The sequence below is a fragment of the Danio aesculapii genome, chromosome 4, assembly GCF_903798145.1.
Source record: "Danio aesculapii chromosome 4, fDanAes4.1, whole genome shotgun sequence".
NCBI lineage: Eukaryota > Metazoa > Chordata > Actinopteri > Cypriniformes > Danionidae > Danio > Danio aesculapii.
In genome coordinates this window covers 29052758-29073551 of record NC_079438.1, presented here as the reverse complement: position 1 = coordinate 29073551, position 20794 = coordinate 29052758, and the positions used below count along the sequence as shown (strand labels likewise).

The window sequence follows — 20794 nt, the reverse complement described above, 5'->3', positions numbered from 1 at the left end:
CAGCACAGCTGCTTTTTCTATGACTGTCGTAGGGCTCGTCCGTGATTTGAACCCGGGACCTCTCGCACCCAAAGCGAGAATCATACCCTAGACCACGAGCCTGTAGGTGCTGTCTGCAGTGCCACTAAAAATTCTGTGAGACCAATCCACTCTACTCTTTGTTCATGTTGTTTTTGTTACGTGTGTCAGCAACTCCCTGGAGGCATATTACAGTTCACAGTAAGTATAAAACAGTCCAGTGAGCTAATGGATAAGGCACCAGCCTTCGAAGCTGGGGATTGTGAGTTTAAAGTACCAACTGGGTTGTCTTTGATGCAGTTCCTTTTAAGTTGACTGTGCAAGACAATCCAGTGTTACCTTTAAAAAGCTAGGTACATACCCTTAGGTCAAAAAAACATGACAATGGAAAACTCCTCAGAGAAGCTGTTTTGTCATTAGGTGTACACACCAGATCGTCTGAATGCAATATGGCATAGGGATCCTAAAGTACTGTTTTTCTGAGTTACAAGAACTTCCTGAGCAATACATCAGATATGACAAAGGCTAGTGTTGACCCAGTGGCCTAATGAATGAGGCATCAGCCTTCGAAGCTGGGGATTGTGGGTTCAAGTCCCATCTGGGTTGTTTTTGTTGGGTTACATTTAAGTTGTGTGAAACAATTCCGACTGGTCTTCTCAAAACTGAGGCGTGATGATCTGAGGACAATAGTTAGCTTCGAATTCTCAGACTTGCTGCACCTTCAAATAAGATTCATCCAATCTTGCTTGAATCTCACTGTCACGTTACAAACCTAAATGGTTCCGCTAAGCTTTGGTAATAGAGATCTTGACTTCAAGTACCCCGTGGCTTTCAACTAATGGTCTCATGTTAGGTGGATGATGATGAAATGCAAACAAGGAAATAGCTGCAGAAAGGTTGTGATTTCAAGTTAATGAGAGTGGCCTTGTCTGGAATTTGAAACTCAAGACCAGTCACACCATACGCGAGAACCATACCCCAGAACCAATGAGACACGAATGTGGATGATTGCACAAAGAAAATGTTTGTCCATTAGTTGCACACATCTGTTTTGATGGAATGCAAACTGGCATTGAGATCCTAAAGTGCAGTTTTCCATGCGCTGGCATCTTGTTGAAGGCATACTAAAGATCCTTGACAAATGATTGGCGAAATGGCCCAGTGGCCTAATGGATAAGGCATCAGCCTCCGGGACTTGGGATTGTTGGTTCAAGTCCCATCTGGGTTGTCTTTGAAGGTCTCACTTCAATTTGGGAGCAATGTTTGGTGGATGAAACACGGTAGCTGTGAAAACCTTCTTGAGATGTGTTTGCATGTCATTAACTTCCTGCATTGCCATGCATATTACCTATTATGACTATAAAAGTAATGAGATACCTAACACGAAAGGCCATTTTGAATCCTGCATGGTGCCTACAGAGAAGAGACTGTGTACAAAGCAAAATGGTGCTTACATATAAAGCTGGTGGGTTGTTCAAGGTTCATAAACAAATCTAACAACCGAATCATTGCCGCTCCTTTTTTGTCTGTATAATTGTACATGTTAGACTGATTTAGATAAGAAGTCCACTAAATGTTCATTAACTAAGTCACAGCAAAAGCTGCTACAATTAACATAGAAACACCTTGGATAGCACAGCACAGCTGCTTTTTCTATGACTGTCGTAGGGGCTCGTCCGGGATTTTGAACCCGGAACCTCTCGCACCCAAAGCGAGAATCATACCCCTAGACCAACGAGCCTTTAGGGGCTGTCTGCAGTGCCAACAAAAATTCTGTGAGAACCGATCCCTCTACTCTTTGTTCATGTTGTTTTTGTTACGTGTGGTCAGCAACTCCCTGGAGGCATATACAGTTCACAGTAAGTATAAAACAGTCCAGTGAGCTAATGGATAAGGCACCAGCCTTCGAAGCTGGGGATTGTGAGTTTAAAGTACCAACTGGGTTGTCTTTGATGCAGTTCCTTTTAAGTTGACTGTGCAAGACAATCCAGTGTTACCTTTAAAAGCTAGGTACATACCCTTAGGTCAAAAAACATGACAATGGAAAACTCCTCAGAGAAGCTGTTTTGTCATTAGGTGTACACACCAGATCGCCTGAATGCAATATGGCATAGGGATCCTAAAGTACTGTTTTTCTGAGTTACAAGAACTTCCTGAGCAATACATCAGATATGACAAAGGCTAGTGTTGACCCAGTGGCCTAATGAATGAGGCATCAGCCTTCGAAGCTGGGGATTGTGAGTTCAAGTCCCATCTGGGTTGTTTTGTTGGGTTACATTTAAGTTGTGTGAAACAATTCCGACTGGTCTTCTCAAAACTGAGGCGTGATGATCTGAGGACAATAGTTAGCTTCGAATTCTCAGACTTGCTGCACACTTCAAATAAGATTCATCCAATCTTGCTTGAATCTCACTGTCACGTTACAAACCTAAATGGTTCCGCTAAGCTTATGTAATAGAGATCTTGACTTCAAGTACCCGTGGCTTTCAACTAATGGTCTCATGTTAGGTGGATGATGATGAAATGCAAACAAAGGAATAGCTGCAGAAAGGTTGTGATTTCAAGTTAATGAGAGTGGCCTTGTCTGGAATTTGAAACTCAAGACCAGTCACACCATACGGGAGAACCATACCCCAGGACCAATGAGACACGAATGTGGATGATGCACAAAGAAAATGTTTGTCCATTAGTTGCACACATCTTTTTTGATGGAATGCAAACTGGCATCGAGATCCTAAAGTGCAGTTTTCCATGCGTTGGCATCTTGTTGAAGGCATACAAAAGATCCTTGACAAATGATTGGCGAAAAGGCCAGTGGCCTAATGGATAAGGCATCAGCCTCCGGGGCTTGGGATTGTTGGTTCAAGTCCCATCTGGGTTGTCTTTGAAGGTCTCACTTCAATTTGGGATCAATGTTTGGTGGATGAAACACGGTAGCTGTGAAAACCTTCTTGAGATGTGTTTGCATGTCATTAACTTCCTGCATTGCCATGCATATTACCTATTATGACTAAAAGGTAACGAGATACCTAACGCGAAAGGCCATTTTGAATCCTGTATGGTGCCTACAGAGAAGAGACTGTGTACAAAGACAAAAATGGTGCTTACATATAAAGCTGGTGTGTTGTCAAGATCCATAAACAAATCTAACAACAGAATCATTGCCGCTCCTATTTTTGTCTGTATAATTGTACATGTTAGACTGATTTAGATCAGAAGTCCACTAAATGTTCATTAACTAAAGTCACAGCAAAAGCTGCTACAATTAACATAGAAACACCATAAATAGCACAGCTCCGCCTCTTTTTCTATGACAGGCGTTTAAAAAAAAAAAAATTATTACAGAAACAACGCCCTTGTCACCTCAATTGTTTACCAGTTCTTAATTTGTTTGTTTTCTGTTTCTGCTCCGGGGCACCAGCAGCAGAAAAGACACCAGCAGCAGAGCTGGGACACGGGAAGTTTATTCGCTGCCAAATGAAGGAATTCAAAAAGCTTACAGCACCTGGTATTTCCAGGCAGTCTCCCATCCAAGTACTAACCAGGCCCAACCCTGCTTTGCTTCCGAGTTCAGATGAGATCAGGCATTTTTTTTTTTTTTAAATAATTTCAATTACAATTCCACACGGTAAAGCACAATACAGTACACATTAAAACATCATTTGGAATCAAAACATTAAATTCCAGTTCATTTCTTGAAAAACTTGACATGCTTTGTCCGTCAATTTTGTGCAGTTCTCCTAAGTTTTTCTCGTTTTTATAATATATATACAGTTTTTCCACATATCCTTCCATTTTCCTTCTTAAAATTGCCCATACATCCTTCACAATTTTCTCTTTTTTGCCACAATCTCCTTTCCCACATTGCATTCTTCATCAGCATGATACATAGGTTGACAATTTTCTTATTTTCATTTTTCTTATTCCATCCCAACATCAATACTCTGCTCCATTCTGTTTCATTTTCATCCCAGTCTCCAAGTAGTCCTTTAATTAAAACTTTACAATCTTTTAAAAAACTTTACAATTCTTGACAATATAAAAACATGTGTAAAAAACCCTCTTCTTCTTTTTGACATACTTTACATATTGCACTTTGTTCCATCCGTATCTTGTTTAAAATGACATCTGAAAAGATTGCCTTGTGCCTTATTAAAAATTCTAGACATACGACTTTTGTTTCTACATACCTTCCTTTCATGTTTCCCCATATTTCATTTGCTTTTACATTGTATTTTTCCATCCAGTATTTGTTTGCTGTTGGTTCTTTAAAAACTTTCTCTCTAAAAAAACAATAAATATTCTTCACAGTACATTCTTTAAAATCGTGTGTTTTTTCTCCTATTTTCACACACACTTCATTTGTTTCTTTTTCTTTTTCAAAATTGTCTATGCTTCGTATCCATTCTTTCGGAATTGCCTGTTTAATTATGTCAAGATTTTTCTCAATTTCCCTTCTGTTGTATTCCTCTTTCGCCTCCTCCATTGTGTCTATAACATATTGTTCGGTTAAAAATCCTTCTTTAAATTCATATAAAATGTCCCTTACTTTTAAAATGCCAACTTCTATCCATTTCTTAAAAAATAAAACCTTCCCTTGACTTAAAATGTTGTTGTTCAAGAAAAGAGGTTGGTTTAAAATGTTTTCCCTTCCATGTGGATTATATGCACTATAGTTAAAAAGTTCCCCCACGCACTTAAAATTTCTCTATAAAATTCAGGTAAGTTTTCTGTCATCCAAGCTTTTGTTTTCATCCATAAAATCCCATCTCCCATGTTAAAATGACCACATTTGTTTAAAAAATATTTCATAGTTTTTTCCACTCTGTTTTCTTTTTCTAGATACTTCTTTATTCTTTTCACTCTTAAACTATTTTTCCTTTGTTCTACATCTATTAAACCTAGCCCACCCTTATCTGTTTCCCCTACAACTGTATTAAAAGCAATCCTTGGTGGCTTACCTCCCCATAAAAATCAGTAAAACATTTTTTCAACCTCTTTTCTATCCACATTGGCATTTCTAAAACATATAAAACATGCCACAATTTAGACTCCATTAAAACATTTATAATTAAAACTTTTCCTTTTAATGTCAGTGTTCTTAGTTTCCAGTAATTTAACCTCCTTTCTATATCTGTTAAAAAACCCTCCCACATCTTATCTCTAGCTGTTTTGGCATCTTTCCCCATTAAAACTCCTAAAATCTTTATTTCTTCTACTTCTGTAAAATGAGTGCATTCTGTTAAATCTGTCTCCTTTCCAAACTTCATATAAACCGTTTTGTCTTCATTTACTTTACTTCCCGATCATTTACAAAATGTTGTACTATTTTCATTGCTTCTTTCACACTCTCTTTTCCTTTTACTATTAATGTAGTGTCATCTGCATATTGAAACATTTTATTTACTTTATTTTCTTCAATTTCGATTCCTTTATTTTTTCTTCTTCATGATAGCTAGACCCAGGGATTCTGCCACAAGTGAATATAAGAGTGCTGACAGAGGACATCCTTGCCTTATCGATCTTGTTATTTTAAAACATTCTGTTAAAAAGCCATTACATTTAATTTGTGTTAAAATACCCTTATATAAAATCCTTATCCATTTTCTAAAAACTTCTCCAAAACCAAACTTTTTAAGTGCTTCAAATAAAAACTGGTGTTCAACTCTGTCAAAAGCTTTTCGAAATCCAAACTTATGATATCCTTCCTCTTTTTTGTCCTTCATATATTCTATGATGTCTTTTATGCTCATTGTTATGTCTGCTATGTCTCTTCCTTTATCGCATAGGCCTGTGTTGTTTGAATTATTTGGCATCACTTCTTTTAATCGATTTGCTAAATTTTAGTTCAAATCTTCAGATCTGTGTTTAACATTGTGATTGGTCTGTCATTTTTTAACAATGTCTTTTCTCCTTTTTTGTGTATTAATTTCATTAATCCCATTCCCATTCTTTCATTTAATTCTTCTTTTTGCAGTATTTCTTTAAAAATTTCAGTTAAAATTGGTATTAAAATTTTATTAAAACATACGTAAAATTCACTATTTAACCCATCTATTCCTGGACTTTTCCTTTTGTTCAAGCTTTCTATTGCTTTTCTTATTTCTTCTTCTCTTATTTCTTGGTCACATTCTCTTTGTCCTCTTCATCTATTTTTGTTTTTATCTGTTTTAATAATTTTTCCATTTGTAATTCATCAACTCCTTGTGTTTTAAATACCTCCTCATAGTATGTTTTTATTTTTTTAAAATGTCTTCATTACTTCATTACTACACAAAGCTGACGTAAGGAAATTCGCTCTAAACCCTCCAGGTGCAACCAGCTTTGCAATAAAAGCCACTGTGAAAGGCATGAAAACACAAGTGGAGAATGCGGGCATCGATCCAGCTACCTCTCTCATGCATGCTAAGCGACCGTTCTACCATTTGAGCTAATTCCCCTTTTCACAAGCCAAATTGAACATTTTAGACGTGGTCGAAAAAGAAAAAATAAGATCACATCTGTTCTGTGGTGGCTTCTTTACCCTGCCTGCCATTTAGTCGTCAAATTGCCTAGAATGGCGTGCTTTTCTTTTGAAGGCCCTACCTAGTCCTGCAGTAAATGTGTGAGGAGCCCTGCATGCCAATGACGAGTTACTCAGAAATCAATGCACATTGGCCTTGCCTTGGATGGACCTTCTGCTACTTTCCTGCAAGGCCATTTTTTTAATTCATCATCTTCATGTCGGCCAGCAGCTCTGTATCATCTAAAGGTTCCATGGTGTAATGGTTAGCACTCTGGACTCTGAATCCAGTGATCCGAGTTCAAATCTTGGTGGGACCTGTTTTTGTTTTGCCAGCACCGCACAAAAAAAGTTAAAATAGCATCCTGTTCCCTTGAAGGCCAAAGAGTGACAGTAACTCTGGGTTTTCCAGCACACTGGTAAGAAAATGGCCGGTTAGCTCAGTTGGTTAGAGCGTGGTGCTAATAACGCCTAGGTCGCGGGTTTGATACCCGTACTGGCCAAATTTTTACTCTCTTATGCCTCAGATGTACTTAAGGGCTCAGCTTGGTCTCACAGACATCCCTGCTGCAGGAAAGCTGTGTCATGGCAGCCGAAATAGCTCAGTTGGGAGAGCGTTAGACTGAAGATCTTAAGGTCCCTGGTTTCGATCCCGGGTTTCGGCAAAGCGATGTTGTTCTTTTTGGGCACAGGGTCAGTTGAAGAAAGTCACCCAAAAAGCCTAGCCGCTTCACCCTTAAGTCCACCTGCTTCCATTTGACCAAAACGCTATCTTTCTCCCAGGTGGTCACATCGCTTCTGGTGATGATTCCTATGGCCTAATAGACAGCACTCTGCTATATATTTAGTGCTTTGATTTCCCACTGCGGACACGCCATCGAATAAAAGAAAACTGTGACTTGATAGGGCTTCTGAAGGATTGCAATGATAGTACTATACAGAACCGGCAAAGCTGACGTAAGGAAATTCGCTCTAAACCCTCCAGGTGCAACCAGCTTTGCAATAAAAGCCAGTGTGAAAGGCATGAAAAACAGAAGTGGATAATGCGGGCATCGATCCAGCTACCTCTCTCATGCATGCTAAGCGACCGTTCTACCATTTAAGCTAATTCCCCTTTTCACAATCAAAATTGAACATTTTAGACGTGGTCGAAAAAGAAAAAATAAGATCACATCTGTTCTGTGGTGGCTTCTTTGCCCTGCCTGCCATTTAGTCGTCAAATTGCCTAGAATGGCGTGCTTTTCTTTTGAAGGCCCTACCTAGTAATGCTCCAGTAAATGTGTGAGGAGCCCTGCATGCCGAATGACGAGTTACTCAGAAATCAATGCACATTGGCCTTGCCTTGGATGGACCTTCTGCTACTTTCCTGCAAGGCCAGTTTTTTAATTCTCATCATCTTCATCTCGGGCAGCAGCTCTACACCATCTCGAGGTTCCATAATGTAATGGATAGCACTCTGCATCCAGCGATCTAAATTCAAATCTAGATGGGACCTGTTTTTTTTTTTTGCCAGCACAGCACAAAAAAGCTAAAATAGCGTTCTATTCCATTGAAGGCCAGAGAATAACAGTTACTATGGGTTTTCTAGGACCCTCAAGTCCAGCTGCTTCACCCTCAAGTCCACCTGCTTCCATTTGACCAAAACGCTATCTTTCTCCCAGGTGGTTACATCGCTTCTGGTGATGATTCCTATGGCCTAATCGACAGCACTCTGCTATATATTTAGTGCTGTGATTTCCCACTGCGGACGCGCCATCGAATAAAAGAAAACTGTGACTTGATAGGGCTTCTGAAGGATTGCAATGATTAGTACTACACAGAACCGGCAAAGCTGACGTAAGGAAATTCACTCTAAACCCTCCAGGTGCAACCAGCTTTGCAATAAAAGCCACTGTGAAAGGCATGAAAACACAAGTGGAGAATGCGGGCATCGATCCCACTACTTCTCGCATGCTAAGCGACCGGTCTACCATTTAAGCTAATTCCCCTTTTCACAATCAAATTGAACATTTTAGACGTAGTCGAAAAAGAAAAAAAAGATCACATCTGTTCTGTGGTGGCTTCTTTGCCCTGCCTGCCATTTAGTCGATAAATTGCCTAGAATGGCGTGCTTTTCTTTTGAAGGCCCTACCTAGTAATGCTCCAGTAAATGTGTGAGGAGCCCTGCATGCCGAATGACGAGTTACTCAGAAATCAATGCACATTGGCCTTGCCTTGGATGGACCTTCTGCTACTTTCCTGCAAGGCCATTTTTTTAATTCATCATCTTCATGTCGGCCAGCAGCTCTGTATCATCTAAAGGTTCCATGGTGTAATGGTTAGCACTCTGGACTCTGAATCCAGTGATCCGAGTTCAAATCTCGGTGGGACCTGTTTTTTTATTTGCCAGCACCGCACAAAAAAAGTTAAAATAGCATCCTGTTCCTTTGAAGGCCAAAGAGTGACAGTAACTCTGGGTTTTCCAGCACATGGTAAGAATATGGCCGGTTAGCTCAGTTGGTTAGAGCGTGGTGCTAATAACGCCAAGGTCACGGGTTCGATACCCGTACTGGCCAAATTTTTACTCTCTTATGCCTCAGATGCACTTAAGGGCTCAGCTTGGTCTCACAGACATCCCTGCTGCAGGAAAGCTGTGTCATGGCAGCCGAAATAGTTCAGTTGGGAGAGCGTTAGACTGAAGATCTAAAGGTCCCTGGTTCGATCCCGGGTTTCGGCAAAGCAATGTTGTTGTCTCTTTTGGGCACAGGGTCAGTTGAATGAAAGTCACCCAAAAAGCCTAGCCGCTTCACCCTTAAGTCCACCTGCTTCCATTTGACCAAAACGCTATCTTTCTCCCAGGTGGTCACATCGCTTCTGGTGATGATTCCTATGGCCTAATCGACAGCACTCTGCTATATATTTAGAGCTTTGATTTCCCACTGCGGACGCGCCATCGAATAAAGAAAACTGTGACTTGATAGGGCTTCTAAGGATTGCAATGATTAGTACTTAACAGAACCGGCAAAGCTGACGTAAGGAAATTTGCTCAAACCCTCCAGGTGCAACAGCTTTGCAATAAAAGCACTGTGAAAGGCATGAAAACACAATTGGAGAATGCGGGCATCGATCCCGCTACCCCCCTCGCACTGCTAAGCGGCACTTTACCATTGAGCTAATTCCCCCTTTCACAAGCCAAATTTAACATTTTAGACGTGGTCAAAAAAGAAAAATAGATCACATCTGTTCTTGGGTGGCTTCTTTGCCCTGCCTGCCATTAGTCGTCAAATTGCTAGAATAGCGTGCTTTTCTTTGAAGGCCCTACCTAGTCTGCTCCGTAAATGTGTGAGGAGCCCTGCATGGCCGAATGACGAGTTACTCAGAAATCAATGCACATTGGCCCTGCTGGATGGACCTTCTGCCTACTTTCCTGCAAGGCCATTTTTTTAATTCATCATCTTCATGTAGGGCAGCAGCTCTATACTTAATAGGTTCCATGGTGTAATGGTTAGCACTCTGGACTTTGATCCAGGTGATCCGAGTTCAATCTCGGTGGGACCTGTTTTTATTTTTGCCAGCAGCGCACAAAAAAAAGTTAAAATAGCATCCTGTTCCCTTGAAGGCCAAAGAAGGACACTACTCTGGATTTTCCAGCACAACTGGTAAGAAAACGGCCCGTGTAGCTCAGTTGGTTAGAGCGTGGTGCTATAACGCCAAGGTCGTGGGTCGATACCCTACTGGCCAAATTTTACTCTCTTATGCCTCAGATGCACTTAAGGGCTCAGCTTGGTCTCACAGACATCCCTGCTGCAGGAAAGCTGTGTCATGGCAGCCGAATAGCTCAGTTGGGAGAGCGTTAGACTGAGATCTAAAGGTCCCTGGTTCAATCCCGGGTTTCGGCAAAGCCAAATGTTGTTGTTCTGTTTTGGGCACAGGGTCAGTTGATGAAAGTCACCCAAAAAGGCCTAGCCTGCTCACCCTTCAAGTCCACCTGCTTCCATTTGACCAAACGCTATCTTTCTCCCAGGTGGTCACATCGCTTCTGGTGATGATTCCTATGGCCTAATCGACAGCACTCTGCTATATATTAGTGCTTTGATTTCCCACTGCGGACGCTGCCATCGAATAAAGAAAACTGTGACTTGATAGGGCTTCTGAAGGATTGCAATGATTAGTACTATACAGAACCGGCAAGCTGACGTAAGGAAATTCGCTCTAAACCCTCCAGGTGCAACCAGCTTTGCAATAAAAGCCAGTGTGAAAGGCATGAAACAGAAGTGGGATAATGCGGGCATCGATCCCGCTACCTCTCTCATGCATGCTAAGCGGACCGTTCTACCATTTAGAGCTAATTCCCCTTTTCACAAGTCAAAATTGAACATTTTAGACGTGGTCGAAAAAAGAAAAAATAAGATCACATCTGTTCTGTGGTGGCTTCTTTGCCCTGCCTGCCATTTAGTCGTCAAATTGCCTAGAATGGCGTGCTTTTCTTTTGAAGGCCCTACCTAGTAATGCTCCAGTAAATGTGTGAGGAGCCCTGCATGCCGAATGACGACGTTACTCAGAAATCAATGCACATTGGCCTTGCCTTGGATGGACCTTCCGCTACTTTACCTGCAAGGCCAGTTTTTTAATTCATCATCTTCATCTCGGGGCAGCAGCTCTACACCATCTTGAGGTTCCATAATGTAATGGATAGCACCTCTGCATCCAGCGATCTAAATTCAAATCTAGATGCGGACCTGTTTTTTTTTTGCCAGCACAGCACAAAAAAGCTAAAATAGCATTCTATTCCCTTGAAGGCCAGAGAATAACAGTTACTATGGGTTTTCTAGGACCCTCCCAGCTGCTTCACCCTCAAGTCCACCTGCTTCCATTTGACCAAAACGCTATCTTTCTCCAGGTGGTCACAGCGTCTGGTGATGATTCCTATGGCCTAATCGACAGCACTCTGCTATATATTAGTGCTTTTGATTTCCCACTGCGGACGCGCCATCGAATAAAAGAAAACTGTGACTTGATAGGGCTTCTGAAGGATTGCAATGATTAGTACTATACAGAACCGGCAAGCTGACGTAAGGACATTCGCTCTAAACCCTCCAGGTGCAACCAGCTTTGCATAAAAGCCAGTGTGAAAGGCATGAAAACAGAAGTGGATAATGCGGGCATCGATCCAGCTACCTCTCTCATGCATGCTAAGCGACCGTTCTACCATTAAGCTAATTCCCCTTTTCACAGTCAAAATTGAACATTTAGACGTGGTCGGAAAAAGAAAAATAATATCACATTCTGTTCTGTGGTGGCTTCTTTGGCCCTGCCTGCCATTAGTCGTCAAATTGCCTAGAATGGCGTGCTTTTCTTTTTGAAGGCCCTACCTAGTAATGCTCCAGTAAATGTGTGCGGAGCCCTGCATGCCGAATGACGAGTTACTCAGAAATCAATGCACATTGGCCTTGCCTTGTATGGACCTTCCGCTACTTTCCTGCAAGGCCAGTTTTTTAATTCATCATCTTCATCTCGGGCAGCAGCTCTACACATCTTGAGGTTCCATAATGTAATGGATAGCACTCTGCATCAGCGATCTTAAATTCAAATCTAGATGGGACCTGTTTTTTTTTTTTTGCCAGCACCGCACAAAAAAGCTAAAATAGCATTCTATTCCCTTGAAGGCCAGAGAATAACAGTTACTATGGGTTTCTAGGACCTCCAAGTCCAGCTGCTTCACCCTCAAGTCCACCTGCTTCCATTTGACCAAAACGCTATCTTTCTCCCAGGTGGTCACATCGCTTCTGGTGATGATTCCTATGGCCTAATCGACAGCACTCTGCTATATATTTAGTGCTTTGATTTCCCACTGCGGACGCTCCATCGAATAAAAGAAAACTGTGACTTGATAGGGCTTCTGAAGGATTGCAATGATAGTACTATACAGAACCGGCAAAGCTGACGTAAGGAAATTCGCTCTAAACCTCCAGGTGCAACCAGCTTTGCAATAAAGGCCAGTGTGAAAGGCATGAAAACAGAAGTGGATAATGCGGGCATCGATCCAGCTACCTTCTCTCATGCATGCTAAAGCGACCTTCTACCATTTGAGCTAATTCCCCTTTTCACAAGCTAAATTGAACATTTTAGACGTGGTCAAAAAAGAAAAAATAAGATCACATCTGTTCTGTGGTGGCTTCTTTGCCCTGCCTGCCATTTAGTCGTCAAATTGCCTAGAATAGCGTGCTTTTCTTTTGAAGGCCCTACCTAGTCCTGCTCCAGTAAATGTGTGAGGAGCCCTGCATGCCGAATGACGAGTTACTCAGAAATCAATGCACATTGGCCTTGCCTTGGATGGACCTTCTGCTACTTTCCTGCAAGGCCATTTTTTTAATTCATCTCTTCGTCGGGCAGCAGCTCTATCATCTTAAGGTTCCATGGTGTAATGGTTAGCACTCTGGACTCTGAATCCAGTGATCCGAGTTCAAATCTCGGTGGGACCTGTTTTTATTTTGCCAGCACCGCACAAAGAAAGTTAAAATAGCATCCTGTTCCCTTGAAGGCCAAAGAATGACACTAACTCTGGGTTTTCCAGCACACTGGTAAGAAAACGGCCGGTTAGCTCAGTTGGTTAGAGCGTGGTGCTAATAACCAAGGTCGCGGGTTCGATACCCGTACTGGCCAAATTTTTACTCTCTTATGCCTCAGATGCACTTAAGGGCTCAGCTTGGTCTCACAGACATCCCTGCTGCAGGAAAGCTGTGTCATGGCAGCCGAAAGCTCAGTTGGGAGAGCGTTAGACTGAAGATCTAAAGGTCCCTGGTTCGATCCCGGGTTTCGGCAAAGCAATGTTGTTGTTCTGTTTTGGGCACAGGGTCAGTTGAATGAAAGTCACCCAAAAAGCCTAGCCGCTTCACCCTTAAGTCCACCTGCTTCCATTTGACCAAAACGCTATCTTTCTCCCAGGTGGTCACATCGCTTCTGGTGATGATTCCTATGGCCTAATCGACAGCACTCTGCTATATATTTAGTGCTTTGATTTCCCACTGCGGACGCGCCATCGAATAAAAGAAAACTGTGACTTGATAGGGCTTCTGAAGGATTGGCAATGATTAGTACTATACAGAACCGGCAAAGCTGACGTAAGGAAATTCGCTCTAAACCCTCCAGGTGCAACCAGCTTTGCAATAAAAGCCAGTGTGAAAGGATGAAAACAGAAGTGGATAATGCGGGCATCGATCCAGCTACCCTCTCTCATGCATGCTAAGCGACCGTTCTACCATTTAAGCTAATTCCACTTTTCACAGTCAAAATTGAACATTTTAGACGTGGTCGAAAAAAGAAAAAATAATATCACATCTGTTCTGTGGTGGCTTCTTTGCCCTGCCTGCCATTTAGTCGTCAAATTGCCTAGAATGGCGTGCTTTTCTTTTGAAGGCCCTACCTAGTAATGCTCCAGTAAATGTGTGAGGAGCCCTGCATGCCGAATGACGAGTTACTCAGAAATCAATGCACATTGGCCTTGCCTTGGATGGACCTTCGCTACTTTCCTGCAGGCCAGTTTTTTAATTCATCATCTTCATCTCGGGGCAGCAGCTCTACACCATCTTGAGGTTCCATAATGTAATGGATAGCACTCTGCATCCAGCGATCTAATTCAAATCTAGATGGGACCCTGTTTTTTTTTTTGCCAGCACCGCACAAAAAAGCTAAAATAGCATTCTATTCCCCTTGAAGGCCAGAGAATAACAGTTACTATGGGTTTTCTAGGACCCTCAAGGTCCAGCTGCTGTCTCCCTCAAGTCCACCTGCTTCCATTGACCAAAACGCTATCTTTCTCCCAGGTGGTCACATCGCTTCTGGTGATGATCTATGGCTAATTGACAGCACTCTGCTATATATTTAGTGCTTTGATTTCCCACTGCGGACAGCGCCATTGAATACAAGAAAACTGTGACTTGATAGGGCTTCTGAAGGATTGCAATGATTAGTACTGCACGAACCGGCAAAGCTGACGTAAGGAAATTCGCTCTAAACCCTCCAGGTGCAACCAGCTTTGCAATAAAAGCCAGTTGAAAGGCATGAAAACAGAAGTGGAGAATGCGGGCATCGATCCCACTACCTCTCGCTTGCGCCTGCAGCATCCCGTCTACAGAGCCAAAGTAAGCCCAAAGTAAGCCCACATAAGCCAATCACGTCCTCACCTCGGTGGCATTACTTTTGACCAATCGCTTTGTCTTGTGCTGACGTCATTTCGACCAATCGCGTTTCACTTCAGTGGCCTTACCTTTTGCCAATCGCATTTCTTTTTGCTGTGACGTATTTTGGACCAATCGCGTTTTCCTCGCTGGCTTACTTTTGACCAATCACACGACACTTTTATTATAATCGTCATCTTTGAATCAGGTAAGCCAGATGTAACACTACTTTATTATTAGTTTATTATACTGTGTGTATTTCTGTTAAATGATAAGTTACAATCGACAGCAAGGTAATGATTAAACAAAATGTTCTGATATTTGTTTAGAATAATAATGCCCCCATTCGACCTAGCAATATTGGGCCCTATTATCGCTTTTTATATACTCTAAAAAGTTAACGTTACTGTATTTAAATGTACAGTTACAGTTACTTATAATGTAATTGCATTAAATACAGAGTTAAAGTTTTTTCTTAAACATTTAATTTAGCAAATAATTCTATACTTTTAAAATAATTCTATTTTAAGTAAAACGACTGCACAAACTTTAAAAACATTTGAGTTTAACACTTGTTCATGACAACATATGATATATATTTAGTAATTAGATTGTATTGTATTTCATAAATCTATTGTAAAAATATTAAACATATATTGTATTTTGTTTATTTTATTACTTGTGTTTTCAGATATATTACACAACAGAATAGTTATATTAAATAGCTGAAGTACAAACATTTTATTTATAAAATAGTCATAATGTAAAGACTTAAGAGTTTAATGTGTATTTTATAACTTATGTTTTAATTTCTGTTGTTTCTCATTTATTTATATGAATTTTAAGTTGTACTACCAGCATATATTAGGCATATCTGTAGAAAATTCACCAGAAGTATATTACTACTGCAATAATATGGATTATGTCTACTTGTTAAATTATGTTTCAGCACTTAATGTAAATGTATCTTTCTAAATGCTCTAGGTAATGTTCTCTCTAATGTTTTTTTTTTTTCAGAAAAAATGTACGCATACTCGATTTTTCCGCCGCCAATCAGCGACATCAAGCAGACTCCTCTTACGGGCCATCTGCAGAGGCAGAGCGCCTTGTAAGCAGGGAGTCTGGAAGAGCCAAACCCAAGAAAGAGGTGCTGGCAGAGGCCACTTGCTTTTGTCAGCAGGCAATGGTGGAGACCCCAGTGACCAGTTTTTAGTTCTGGCTCACTGCAAAGATTCAGTTTGGCAAGTACCAGGAGCCAAAGATTTAGATGGCTCCTAGAGCATGCTCTGGGGTATGCGGTGTACTGGTGCTTAGCATTTCTGATGAGAAGCTGCAGACAACACCCTTGTCAGAAAACATACACCTGTTTCTTCAGTACACTTCCTCCATCAGGGAGATTGCAGAAGAAGTAGAGAAGTACCAGAGGAAACAGAAATGCAAAGCAGAAGCCAGGGCAAAAGGAGATACAGGGTGCTTGATGGTGGAGTTTGGTGACTTTAAGGGCCGGTCCATGAAAGATGTGTTTTGAGGACCAGAACAAGGAGGCTCAAGCCCTCATCAGGTACCTGGTTAAGGCAGATGCCAGGCCAAAAACCAACATGGCACTTTTCAAGGACGTATGTCCTTAAAAGACTGGCTTCTGCTGCTGCCTCTGCACCTCCAACTGCAGCATCCAGTGTCTCTTGCACCTTCACCTGCAGCCTCCAGTGTCCCTGCTCCTCCACCTGCAGCCATCCAAACAGGTGTACAGCAGACTGCCACCTGTGGAATCGCTGTTGAAACGGGGCAAGCACTTGTCTCCTTCACAGCTGGCAAAAAAAAACTGATGTCACCTATTAACCCTGTAAGTAGGAGATTGAATACTGAGCATGATACAGAATTATCCCAACATCAGTTATATATTGTGTATTTATTGTTATGTCAAACTCTCTGTTTTCCAGATCCAAACTGCAGTCCACCTGTACCTCCTCGCTACAGCAGAACCCCCAGCCAAAACGTATGGCCCAAAGCAGCTTTTTTACTACTGGTAAGTAAAGCACCCATCGTATTGTACATTTGGCTGTGTGTATTTTTCACAGTAATATTTTAAGATTATGCTCCAGGCACTTCCAGATCCACTGCTGAATGATGATGAAGAACTGTGTTTGCTGCATCACAATGTGAAGCAAAGCTCTTTGCAGGTGTGGCGGACGACACAATGAAAATGTTGTAAGAATATTTTGTGAAAACACACTAAGTATTTTTTTTTTTTACAAAAATAAATGAATCAATTTTTATCTACAGTACAGAGTTGTCACATCATGCCTCAAGCGGGATGCATTCTTTGAGTGCACTTCTTCAAAACCTTAAGGATGTTCAAAGGTTTCAATGTATTTATTTGCGTTTCCGAACTAATCATTATTAAACATTCATCCATTAAAACATTCAAAATTAAAACCCTCCCCTTCAAAGTTAAGGACATTAACTTCCAAAACCTCAGCCTTCTTTCAATCCCTCCTAACATTTCCTCCCACATAGTTGCTTCTGCTTTCTTTTCATCCCTCCCAACTACAATGCCTAAAATTTTAATTTCATCCATTTCCTTGAACGTAAAATGTCCAGATAAAGCCTCAGTTCCTCCAAATCTCAAATATACTGTTTTATCTTCGTTTATTTTAGCTCCTGAACCCTTGCAAAAATGTTGTACCGTTTCCATTGCTTGCTTTACACTTGCCAGATCTTGTAGTATTAATGTAGTATCGTCAGCATATTGAAATATTTTATTCACTCCCCCCTCTACCTCTATTCCTTTTATTCGTTCCTCGTGCTTCACAGCTAATCCCAGGGTTCTGCAACTAAGGCATATAAAAGGTGCACATAACCCTGTCTGAGTGATCTTGTTATTTTAAAACAGTCCGTTTAAAAAACCATTGCATTTATCCTGGTTATAGCTCCTCCTCTATATAAAATCTGACCCACTTTATAAAATTTTCCCCAAAACCAAAACTCTTTTAACACTCCAAATAAAAGTCATGCTCGACTCTATCAAAAGCTTTCTCGAAGTCCAGACTAATTAAAAAACCCATCTTTCTTCTTATCATTTATATATCTTACTGTGTCTTTAATACTCATAGTTTGTATCAGCAATGTCTCGTCCTTTTATACTATATGCTTGGTTTGTTTTGATTATGCTGGCATCACTTCCTTTAGTCTGTTAGCTAAACATTTGCTAAAATCTTCAAATCAGTATTGAGCATTGTTAAAGGTCTATAATTTTTTAAATCTACTTTATCCCCTTTCCTTTGTATATCACTTCATTAAGCCCATCCCCATTCTTTTATTACCCCACCATTCTCAAAAATCTCATCATATACTTCCTTTAAAATACTAGATAAATACCTTTAAAAACAATATAAAATTCACTTCCAACCCATCAATTCCTGGACTTTTCTTTTGTTCAATCCACTATTGCTCTTTTATTTCTTCTTCTTTACCTCCTTGTCACATTCTCTTTTTCCTCTTCTTCTACTCTTGATTTGAGTAGCTTTAGCAATTCCTCTTTTTTCTTTTTCTTTTACTCCCTCTGTGCAAAACAATTTCTCATTATATGATTCTTTATTTCTTCTCAAAATCTCCTCATTTTGTCTACTATGTTCCCATTTTTGCTCCTTATTTCTTTAATCATTTCTGCCTTCCCTCTTCTCTTCTCTAGATCAAAGAAAAATTTAGTGCACTTTTCCCCCCTCCACTGTAAATTTAGCTTTGCTTCTTAATCTTGCACCTTCAAATTTCTCCTCCTCCATTTCTTTCAGTCTTCCTTCCAGTTCTTTTATCTTTTGTATACTCTTTCCATTCTCATTTTTTCAATTCGTTTTCTAGTTTTCTTTCAGCTCCTTTTCCTTCATATTTTTTACAATTTTGTAATTGTCTACCATATTTTATTGTAAACTTTTTAACTTAATGTTTCACATCTCCCACCACATTCTTTTGTCCTCATTATAAATTTCATTCCCTTTTTCCTTTGAATAATTTGCTTTATACTCAAATCATAGTCTTCATTCTTTAAAACCGCTGTGTTTAAAACCCATACACCCTGGCCTCTTTTTCACATTACTCCAGTCTAGATTCATAAAAATTGGCTTATGGTCACTCAGACTTGTTTCTTCATATTTGATCTTGCTTATAAACCTTCCACATTTCTTGTGCATAAAATAAAATCGATTCTTGTTTGACAAAAAAAAAAATAAAAAATCCCCACTGTCTTCTTGAGTCCTCTTTTGTTTGTTGTAGACTGTTGGGAGGGTTGGTAATGGGGTGGGTGCTGGTGAAGGGATGTAGAGTGGAAAACTGGAAGAGGGTAATGAGTAGGGAGAGAAGAGCGTTAGGACTTGTAGAGAAAGACTGGGTAGAAATAATCTGGGTTGAAGAGTGAGGGAGGTTGGAAGGGAGAGAGGAATTGAGGAGGATTAAGGTGGAAGGGATGGCTGAAAGAGTAGGGCTGGAGTTTTCACTGGAATGTGGAGCTGGAGGCAAGGGAGTGGGGTGAAAAGTCAAGAGAGTGGCGTCATTATCCGGTGGATTGTCCCATGTTTGGAATGTTATGGTAGGTGCAGTTGTCGAGTTCCATGGGATTGCTTTTTATTATTGCTTTTCTTGGTTGCTTTCTTTAATGCTCCAGAGAGATTTCGTGCATGTGGAGTGTGGTGGGTGAGGATAGGGGGGTGTGTGGCAAGCGAGCGGTTCTGCTGTCCTGAGGGGCAGAGTTGGTGATGAGATGGATTCTTAGAGTTTTAGTAGTTTCATTTTATTGCAGCTGTTGGGGATGGAGATTCCGGCATTTATGAGGGTCTGGCGGCGTTCGTTCACAGTCATCTTGTTGAAATTGAGGGATGATGATCTTCCGGAGGCGTATGAAGAAACTAGAAAAAGGTGGGTGGCGATTTTGAGTGATGGGGGATGGGGATTGTATGCAGCATTGAGTCCTTGCTGAAGAAGAGAGGATAGGCCTTCGGCCTCTTATTGGAGCCTCTGTATCGAGTCGGCTTCTAGGCTGGGCTTGGTGTTGTTGAACCCGAAGCTGGTGTTTCTAGGAGAGCGGAGTTTCTAGTTTCATCAACTAAATTGCTACTAGTAAAAATTGGTTTGTCCTCCACACACTTCTCCCCCACTGTTACATCCTCTCTTCCCTCAAACATACACGGTTCTCACTTCTTGATGTAAATAGTTCAGACAGAAACACTCCACTTTAACATCCTGCCTAGGTGAGATCAGTCCTGTCTCCACCAGACCAATGCACCCTACTCCCTGGTTGTCAGATAGTCTGAGAATGGTTTAGTGTTAGGGCATGTTCTGAGATAACATAGAACAGCACCCAGGGCAACAGAGAGAGCATGGCACAAATCAAAAGCCATCACTGACCTCAGCAGGCACCAAACCCAGCTGGTACTATTAGCCTCCCAATTCCATTCGACCAAAACCCCATACTACCATAACAAAATATTCATTTACAAAATACAACTCATAAAATCAAAAGACAATTTGTGAATTAACAAAAATTGGATTAGTGAATTTAAGAGTTGTGTGCTACTTCAAAAAAATTCCAGAGACCTAAGGAGAACACTAAATGTGTCCCTCCTTGGCAGTGGCTTTCTTTGAATACTACATGTGTTTATTGCAACCAAGTTAATCAATGGTTTTTAACCCTTATAGCAGATGAATCCTTCTGCGTGTGTCTGAAATGTATGATATCTGGTGCTAAACAAAAGCTAGTGATATTTGCAATACATTGGTGTAAATGAAAAACTAGTATCAGAAACATTATTTGTCTTGTAACATTTGATGTAATAGTAACGAATTTACAAGATATTTTAATACACATAAAATTACCAAGCAGTCTGTTAATGACTTACCCTGAGCATAATGATACAGGGCGTGGGCCTGCCCTCCATGGCAACTGCTCATTGGAAGACACGGCCGTAGAGATGGACCGAACCAGATCACTTAAAAACCTACTGCAACAGTAAAAAACTTTGCTTTTGCATTAGTTCGCTGCTGCTCTCTGCCCTCTCTCGCCTTGCTTTTGGACACTGCACTGCCATGCAATCGGGCCGCAAAGAACCTTCCATGCAACCTATTAAAA

The 20794-nt window shown here is 40.9% G+C and overlaps 9 non-coding genes across 9 annotated transcripts; 8 read left to right on the top strand and 1 right to left on the bottom strand.

The window, feature by feature from the left end:
- Positions 1-1686: 1686 nt before the first annotated feature.
- On the bottom strand, positions 1687-1759 carry trnap-ugg (transfer RNA proline (anticodon UGG)). Its single transcript has one exon. It is a non-coding gene; the product is annotated as a tRNA-Pro (tRNA).
- A 5009-nt stretch (positions 1760-6768) lies between these two features.
- trnaq-cug (transfer RNA glutamine (anticodon CUG)) lies at positions 6769-6840 on the top strand. The gene has a single exon. It is a non-coding gene; the product is annotated as a tRNA-Gln (tRNA).
- Positions 6841-6949: 109 nt separating this feature from the next.
- trnai-aau (transfer RNA isoleucine (anticodon AAU)) lies at positions 6950-7023 on the top strand. Its single transcript has one exon. It is a non-coding gene; the product is annotated as a tRNA-Ile (tRNA).
- Positions 7024-7111: 88 nt separating this feature from the next.
- Positions 7112-7185, top strand: trnaf-gaa (transfer RNA phenylalanine (anticodon GAA)). The gene has a single exon. It is a non-coding gene; the product is annotated as a tRNA-Phe (tRNA).
- A 1635-nt stretch (positions 7186-8820) lies between these two features.
- Positions 8821-8892, top strand: trnaq-cug (transfer RNA glutamine (anticodon CUG)). The gene has a single exon. It is a non-coding gene; the product is annotated as a tRNA-Gln (tRNA).
- Positions 8893-9001: 109 nt separating this feature from the next.
- Positions 9002-9075, top strand: trnai-aau (transfer RNA isoleucine (anticodon AAU)). The gene has a single exon. It is a non-coding gene; the product is annotated as a tRNA-Ile (tRNA).
- An 88-nt stretch (positions 9076-9163) lies between these two features.
- On the top strand, positions 9164-9236 carry trnaf-gaa (transfer RNA phenylalanine (anticodon GAA)). The gene has a single exon. It is a non-coding gene; the product is annotated as a tRNA-Phe (tRNA).
- A 3673-nt stretch (positions 9237-12909) lies between these two features.
- trnaq-cug (transfer RNA glutamine (anticodon CUG)) lies at positions 12910-12981 on the top strand. The gene has a single exon. It is a non-coding gene; the product is annotated as a tRNA-Gln (tRNA).
- Positions 12982-13090: 109 nt separating this feature from the next.
- Positions 13091-13162, top strand: trnal-uaa (transfer RNA leucine (anticodon UAA)). Its single transcript has one exon. It is a non-coding gene; the product is annotated as a tRNA-Leu (tRNA).
- Positions 13163-20794: the final 7632 nt, after the last annotated feature.